An 8,025-nucleotide genomic window follows, 5' to 3' on the forward strand; every position below is an offset into this window, starting at 1 on the left:
GTGGCAGTAACTTTTGGAAGAACTACATCTCTGGGAAGATATCAAGTTTCCATGCTGAACTATGCAGTATGCCAGAGTATCAAAGGAAATACTCAGTATGTTGCAGGTTCTTCCTGTGTATCTAAGCCCCTCTTTAACAAACTAGAAAAGATGGATTAGAGATAAAAGGATAGGCAGTAATGGTGGTCAGGACATTTTGGAGCTCATGTACACAGAGAGCCGGTGATCTCTGAATGTTGGACTGGCTCATAAAACCAGCTTATTTTCACTTATTTACAGTATCTTCACTGAGTACCTGTTGCTTCTTGGCCAAATTCAAGATGCTGTTCCTCACCATTATTTTATGGTTTAGGGCCTGCATATATCACAAAGCATCTTATCTCCATAGGGAAAAAAGCTTGGCTTTTTCTGGTTTTCATTCTGAAAGAGACCAAAATGACAGCAGAATACTAGTACTCAGATGTGTCTTCCAAACAGAATTGCAACCTTATACAGCTTTCTGAATCCAGTCCTAAGAAATTGTATTTCCTGCTTATTTGTATTTGGCCTGAAGATAGGCTAGTAGGGGTCCGGATAGTATGTTGTTTTTAACTTATTCTAGACTGAATAAATAGTATGCCCAGGTTGACAAGTCTATATAAATTTCCTACTGAATGATGTAACATATGGTCAAATATGTATTAATGCTAAAGGAAGATTTTTAAGAGGTGGCAGCAACCTTGGCTGATTTTGAAAGCTAAAGTAGGATTGCTCTATTTTCTAAGTGGAAGAGGATGTTAATATATTGTTTTCTACTACAGATTAAGGTTACTATGGTAACTAATCATTTTGGCCGGGTGAAGAGGTTGAATTTAATTGTCCCTTTTTGCACCTGGGGGGAAAGAACTTGCCTGGACTTTTAGTTTCAGTTTCCCTTCTGTGTAGGCACGTAGAGAGTCAAGCAGCTCTCACTGAGAGCCTGTAAGAATGCAGAAGCTTTTAAATATGTTTTGCTTTCTGTAAATAAAATTATTTTTATAGAAATGCCTGGTGTGTGACTTTTCTGATCTCTCCTGGGCCAAAGGCTTTCCTAGCAATCTGCCAACAGAGGACCACCTGGAAATTCCATGTGGGAATTGTAAAAGAAAAAAGAAAAAATGGAAGAAAGCAGTGGCAAACCATTCCTGTAATCCTGCCAAGAAAATGACACAAATCCAGTCATTAAGAGTTGAGCTTGACTCAACTGCATCTTTACTTTTTATTTGAATATACTTCTTGAGCTAATTGGGTAAACCTTCAGAAAGGATTCCCTGTAAACTTTCAGAAAGGATCCCCTGTTCTTATTTCCAGAAAATCCAATTGTTAAAAAACTGAAATTTTGCATGATTATGAAACCTTAAACACATAACCTCACAAGATCACTGAAATGGCAAACAATGTTAAAATCATGTAAGATTTCACATGACATTTTGTGAAATTTTAGAATTTGGAGGGTTTTTTTTCACATTTAGCAGTTGGAAAAGTTTGGTGATCCTTTCCTTAGCAGGATAATTTCCAAGGGGCTAGTTATGTTAATCTTTTGCTGCAAAACCCAAGTACGCCTTGTTTTAAAGATATTTAATAGCTGCTTCCAGTACTCATTTTGTTAGCCACAATTTAAGGATGTGAGAAAGAAAGGGGTGGATGTTGAATTACCATTCACCCATATCATGGTAACGTTTAAAATATTGATTGGCTCTGAACTCATATATATTCTGCTAATATCCTTTGAATGTCTAGCAGAATGAACAAATTCAGCACTGGATGCATCTTTTTGATGTTACCAAGAAGGTGACATATATGTTTCTTTAAGATGATACCTGAAAGGTCTCAGGACAAGATACTGCTTGAAAGGCACATCTGCTTAGGAGCCTCTAGGTGGGTGGGAAGGAGCAGGACCTTCTCAGCTGATGCCCTCAGGCTGCGGAAAAAGCTCTCTGCTGAGACACATAAATATTCAGTTCTACTTTGCTTCGAAGACCTTGTTGGGCCTTTAGTGTATTTCTGTTTAGCTTTTTAAGATACTGTTGTTTTTCCAGTGTTGGACCCATAGGAGTTTAAGTATTTTATAGAGTGAGAGTGGGAAAAACAGGAGCCATTGTTCCTTCTATTACAAATACTGATACAGATGTCATTCAGTGCCTTAGCAAAAGCTCAGAAGTAATGCTATTCATTGCAGGAAAATATGCATTTTCTGGATCGGGGCCTCACTTCTGATCAAAATGGAATTCTGTTCCCCCACGTTAATCTCTTGGCTATAGCTTTTCATGTGAGGTTTTCTGATCAGAGTAAGATTATTTGGAGACTGTTATTTTAGGAATATGTGTACTGTGGAGGGAAAGTGAAGCCAAGCCAAGCCAAGCCATGCTCCATACTTTAAGGGCGCCACTAACAACATTTGATTGATTGATTGATGCTTTTGAATCAGTGCTGACTCCTAGCAACTGCTTGAACTAGGAAGTTTTCTTGCCAAGAAAACTCCCTGCAGTTTTCTTGGCTAGATTTTCAGAAATGGGTTGCCACAGCATTCTTCCAAGGGCTGAGAGAGAGTGACTGGCCCAAAGTCACTCAGGTGGCTTCATGCCTAAGGTGGAAGTAGAACTCACGGTCTCCCAGTTTCTAGCCTGGTGCCTTTAACCACTACAACAAACTGGCCCTCACTAGTAATATAATTCACTGTTACTTTTTCCAAACTATCTTGCCAGATCATAGCTTTTTTAAAAATAATAATTGTATCTGCCTGACAATCAGGAGTGCCTTTATGTCATAACTGATGATATTGTGGCTTTGGCCTTTCAGGGCAAACAAACCTTGACTTTGTTGTGCATTTGGGAATTTGGTCCTTGGGATTTGTTTTGTTTATTCGTTCAGTCGCTTCTGACTCTTCATGACTTCATGGATCAGCCCACGCCAGAGCTTCCTGTCGGTTGTTGCCACCCCAAGCTCCCCCAAGGTCAAATCTGTCACCTCTAGAATATCATCCATCCACCTTGCCCTTGGTCGGCCCCTCTTCCTTTTGCCCTCCACTCTCCCTAGCATCAGCATCTTCCCCAGGGTGTCCTGTCTTCTCATTATGTGGCCAAAGTATTTCAGTTTTGCCTTTAATATTATTCCCTCAAGTGAGCAGTCTGGCTTTATTTCCTGGAGGATGGACTGGTTTGATCTTCTTGCAGTCCAAGGCACTCTCAGAATTTTCCTCCAACACCACAGTTCAAAAGCATCGATCTTCCTTCTCTCAGCCTTCCTTATGGTCCAGCTCTCGCAGCCATATATTACTACGGGGAACACCATTGCTTTAACTATGTGGACCTTTGTTGTCAGTGTGATGTCTCTGCTCTTAACTATTTTATCGAGATTTGTCATTGTTCTTCTCCCAAAGATTAAGCGTCTTCTGATTTCCTGACTGTAGTCAGCATCTGCAGTAATCTTTGCACCTAGGAATACAAAGTCTTTCACTGCTTCTACATCTTCTCCCTCTATTTGCCAGTTATCAATCAAGCTGGTTGCCATAATCTTGGTTTTTTTGAGGTTTAGCTGCAAGCCAGCTTTTGCACTTTCTTCTTTCACCTTCATCATGAGGCTCCTCAGTTCCTCCTCGCTTTCAGCCATCAAAGTGGTGTCATCTGCATATCTGAGATTGTTAATGTTTCTTCCAGCGATTTTAACTCCAGCCTTGGATTCCTCAAGCCCAGCATGTCGCATGATGTGTTCTGCATACAAGTTGAATAGCTAGGGTGAGAGTATACAGCCCTGGGGTACTCCTTTCCCAATCTTAAACCAGTCCGTTGTTCCGTGGTCTGTTCTTACTGTTGCCACTTGGTCGTTATACAGATCCCTCAGGAGGCAGGCAAGATGTGGCAAGTTCTTAGCGGTATGGGGATACCAAGTCATCTTGTATGCCTCCTGAAGAATCTGTATAATGACCAAGTGGCAACAGTAAGAACAGACCACAGAACAACGGACTGGTTTAAGATTGGGAAAGGAGTACGGCAGGGCTGTATACTCTCACCCTACCTATTCAACTTGTACGCAGAACACATCATGCGACATGCTGGGCTTGAGGAATCCAAGGCTGGAGTTAAAATCGCTGGAAGAAACATTAACGATCTCAGATATGCAGATGATACCACTTTGATGGCTGAAAGCGAAGAGGAACTGAGGAGCCTTATGATGAAGGCGAAAGAAGAAAGTGCAAAAGCTGGCTTGCAGCTAAACCTCAATAAAACCAAGATTATGGCAACCAGCTTGATTGATAACTGGCAAATAGAGGGAGAAAATGTAGAAGCAGTGAAAGACTTTGTATTTCTAGGTGCGAAGATTACTGCAGATGCTGACTGCAGTCAGGAAATCAGAAGACGCTTAATCCTTGGGAGAAGAGCAATGACAAATCTCGATCAAATAGTTAAGAGCAGAGACATCACACTGACAACAAAGGTCCGCATTGTTAAAGCAATGGTGTGCCTCGTAGTAACATATGGCTGCGAGAGCTGGACCATAAGGAAGGCTGAGAGAAGGAAGATCGATGCTTTTGAACTGTGGTGTTGGAGGAAAATTCTGAGAGTGCCTTGGACTGCCAGAAGATCAAACCAGTCCATCCTCCGGGAAATAAAGCCAGACTGCTCACTTGAGGGAATGATATTCAAGGCAAAACTGAAATACTTTGGCCACACAATGAGAAGACAGGACACCCTGGAGAAGATGCTGATGCTAGGGAGAGTGGAGGGCAAAAGGAAGAGGGGCCGACCAAGGGCAAGGTGGATGGATGATATTCTAGAGGTGACGGACACGTCCCTGGGGGAGCTGGGGTATTGACAACTGACAGGAAGCTCTGGCGTGGGCTGGTCCATGAAGTCACGAAGAGTCGGAAGCGACTGAATGAATAAACAACAAACACCTTGCAGGATCTTGAGCATTACCTTACTGGCATGTGAAATGAGTGCCACTGTTGGATAGTTTGAGCATTCTTTAGTGTTTCCCTTTTTTGGTATGGGGATATAAGTTGATTTTTTCCAGTCTGATGGCCATTCTTGTGTTTTCCAAATTTGCTGGCATATAGCATGCATCACCTTGACAGCATCATCTTGCAAGATTTTAAACAGTTCATCATCTCCTGCTGCCTTGTTGTTAGCAATGCTTCTTAAGGCCCATTCAACCTCACTCTTCAGGATGTCTGGCTCTAGCTCCCTGACCACACTGTCAAAGTGATCCCCGATATTGTTATCCTTCCTATACAGATCTTCGTGTATTCTTGCCATCTTTTCTTGATCTCTTTTTCTTTTGTTAGGTCCTTGCCATTGTTGTCTTTGATCATACCCATTTTTGCCTGGAATTTACCTCTGATGTTTCTAATTTTCTGGAAGAGGTCTCTTGTCCTTCCTATTCTATTGTCTTCTTCCTCTTCCATGCATTGCTTGTTTAAAAATAATTCTTATCTCTTCTGGCTAACTTCTGGAACTTTGCATTTCATTGGGCATATCTCACTCTATCACTGTTGCTTTTTGCTTTCCTTCTTTCTTGGGCTACTTCTAGTGTCTCAGCAGACAGCCGTTTTTGTCTTCTTGGTTTTCTCTTTCTTTGGGATGTATTTTTTTGCCGCCTCTTGAACAATGTTGTGAACTTCTATCCATAGTTCTTCCGGGACCCTATCTACTAAATCTAGTCCCTTAAATCTATTCTTCACCTCCACTGCATATTCATTAGGAATATTAGTGAGCTCATATCTAGCTGATCTGTGGGTCTTCCCTAATCTCTTTAGTCTGATCCTAAATTGTGCAACAAGAAGTTCGTGATCTGAACTACAGTCAGCTCCAGGTCTTGTTTTTACCGACTGTACAGATGTCCGCCACCTTTGGCTGCAAAGGATGTAGTCAATCTGATTTTGATGTTGTCCATCTGGTGAAGTCCATGTATAAAGCCATCTGTTAGGTTCTTGGAAGAGAGTGTTTGTTATGCAGAGTGAGTTGTCTTGGCAAAATTATTTCAGCCTATGTCCTGCTTTGTTATGTTCTCCCAGGCCATGCTTATCTGTAATTCCAGGTGTCATCTGACTGCCCACCTTAGCATTCCAGTCTCCTGTGATGAATATAACAACTCTTTTAGGCGTGTTGTCCAGAAGGTGCTGCAGATCCTCATAGAACTGCTCTACTTCAGCTTCTTCAGCATCTGTGGTTGGGGCGTATATTTGGATCACTGTGATGTTAGATGGCTTGCCCTGAATTCGAATTGAGATCATTCTATCATTTTTTGGATTGTATCCAAGCACTGCTTTAGCCACTTTACTATTAATTATGAAGGCTACTCCATTTCCTCTGTGGTCCTCTTGTCCACAGTAGTAGATCTGGTGGTCATTTGATGTGAAGTGGCCCATTCCAGTCCATTTCAGTTCAGTGATGCCCAAAATGTCTATCTTTAATCTTGACATCTCACCAATAACCACATCCAATTTGCCCTGGCTCATAGATCTTACATTCCAGGTTCCAATGGTGTGTTGATCCTTAGAACATTGGATTCGCCATTCACCACCAGCACTGTCGGCCACTAGCCATCCTTTCGGCTTTGAGCTAGCTGCGTCATCATGTCTGGGGCTAGTTGAACTCATCCTCTGTTCCTCCCCAGTAGCATTTTGACCATCTTCTGACCTGGGAGTCTCATCTTCCGATGGTATACTGAGATATCTCTGGTTGTACTGACCCATTTAGTTTTCACGGCAAGAATACTGGGTTGGGTCCTTGGGATACTGAGATATAAATGTGAAAGAAGACTGCATATCCAACTGGGGGAGTGGTGGTGGGGAAAGCCTCTGATAATGACAAATAAATAAGATCTGGGAGTGACAGGATGGCTGGGCATGATCCATTTCTTCACATCAGGCACTGAGGTTGCTTCCTCTCCTCTTCACCCCTTGGGGAAAGTAAGTTAATCAGCTCAAGAAAAGGGATGCTACACTTTCTGACAAGTTAATTGGGCTATATGTACAGCAAGAACTAACTGCCTTAACACCCTCTGAACTCTTCCCTGCAGAAAATTTGTTTTCTCAATGCCTTTCATTGTGAGCACTCTATTTTAGGAAGACTTTTAAAACACACACATATATTCCACCTCACTGTAGAGAAATATTAAGTCCCCAGGAATTTCAAATATCTGCCTAATTTCTTCATTAATGAAATGCACTTAAAATGAAATGGATTGGGAGTAGATTCAGAACCAACAATAGTGTGTACTTTATGTGTGGCAAATGGTTTTTATGGAATCTGTGGCAACATGATGGGATGACCAGTATATTGATGGTTTAAAAGGAGCTATAATTACCACACTGTCATTGTGATTAAATGGAATATTCAGATTCAGAATCTCTGAATATAATTGGCAACAAATGCAAAAAATGATTGGGGTCTTTAAAACTTTTTACAGGCTTCAGGGAGGCATTTGGTTGACCCACACAGAATATTGCACTCAAATCTTTGCTCTAATCCTTTGGTGATTACAGATATGTACCAACATATCTGTATTTTATACAACAGGCCATGTCTTCAGCATTCACTTTTCAGAAATCCTATTCCCCACATCTTTGCAATTATTTCACTTCACATGTACCACATGAAGTTTGGTACATGTAAAATTGAAGATTCATCACTAGTGGGGCAAATCTGATGCAAATTACTTAAGATGATGATGAACTTCCCAAGATATGGAAATTTAATGTAGGTGCATTTTCAAATATTGACAACCATTTTTTCCCAGGGAAAACATATTTTTACTTTATTTTTTGGTCAAAAGCATATTTTTTAATTTCTGGACAAAAATTCAAAATAATCTCCAACTATTTCCCAGGGGACAATAAGAGCAAGTTCTTCAACAGCATGATGGGACGGAAGGCAGAATTAGCCCATTTAATGAAAGTCAACTGGTGCACTACACTGTTGGCCATCCCAGAACATATCTCTAAAGATAATTTAAGCTCAAGAGGAATGGTAGCTGTAGTTTTCATGCAGTCCCAACTGAACCACA

Source organism: Candoia aspera, chromosome 1 (assembly GCF_035149785.1).
Source record: "Candoia aspera isolate rCanAsp1 chromosome 1, rCanAsp1.hap2, whole genome shotgun sequence".
Classification (NCBI taxonomy): domain Eukaryota; kingdom Metazoa; phylum Chordata; class Lepidosauria; order Squamata; family Boidae; genus Candoia; species Candoia aspera.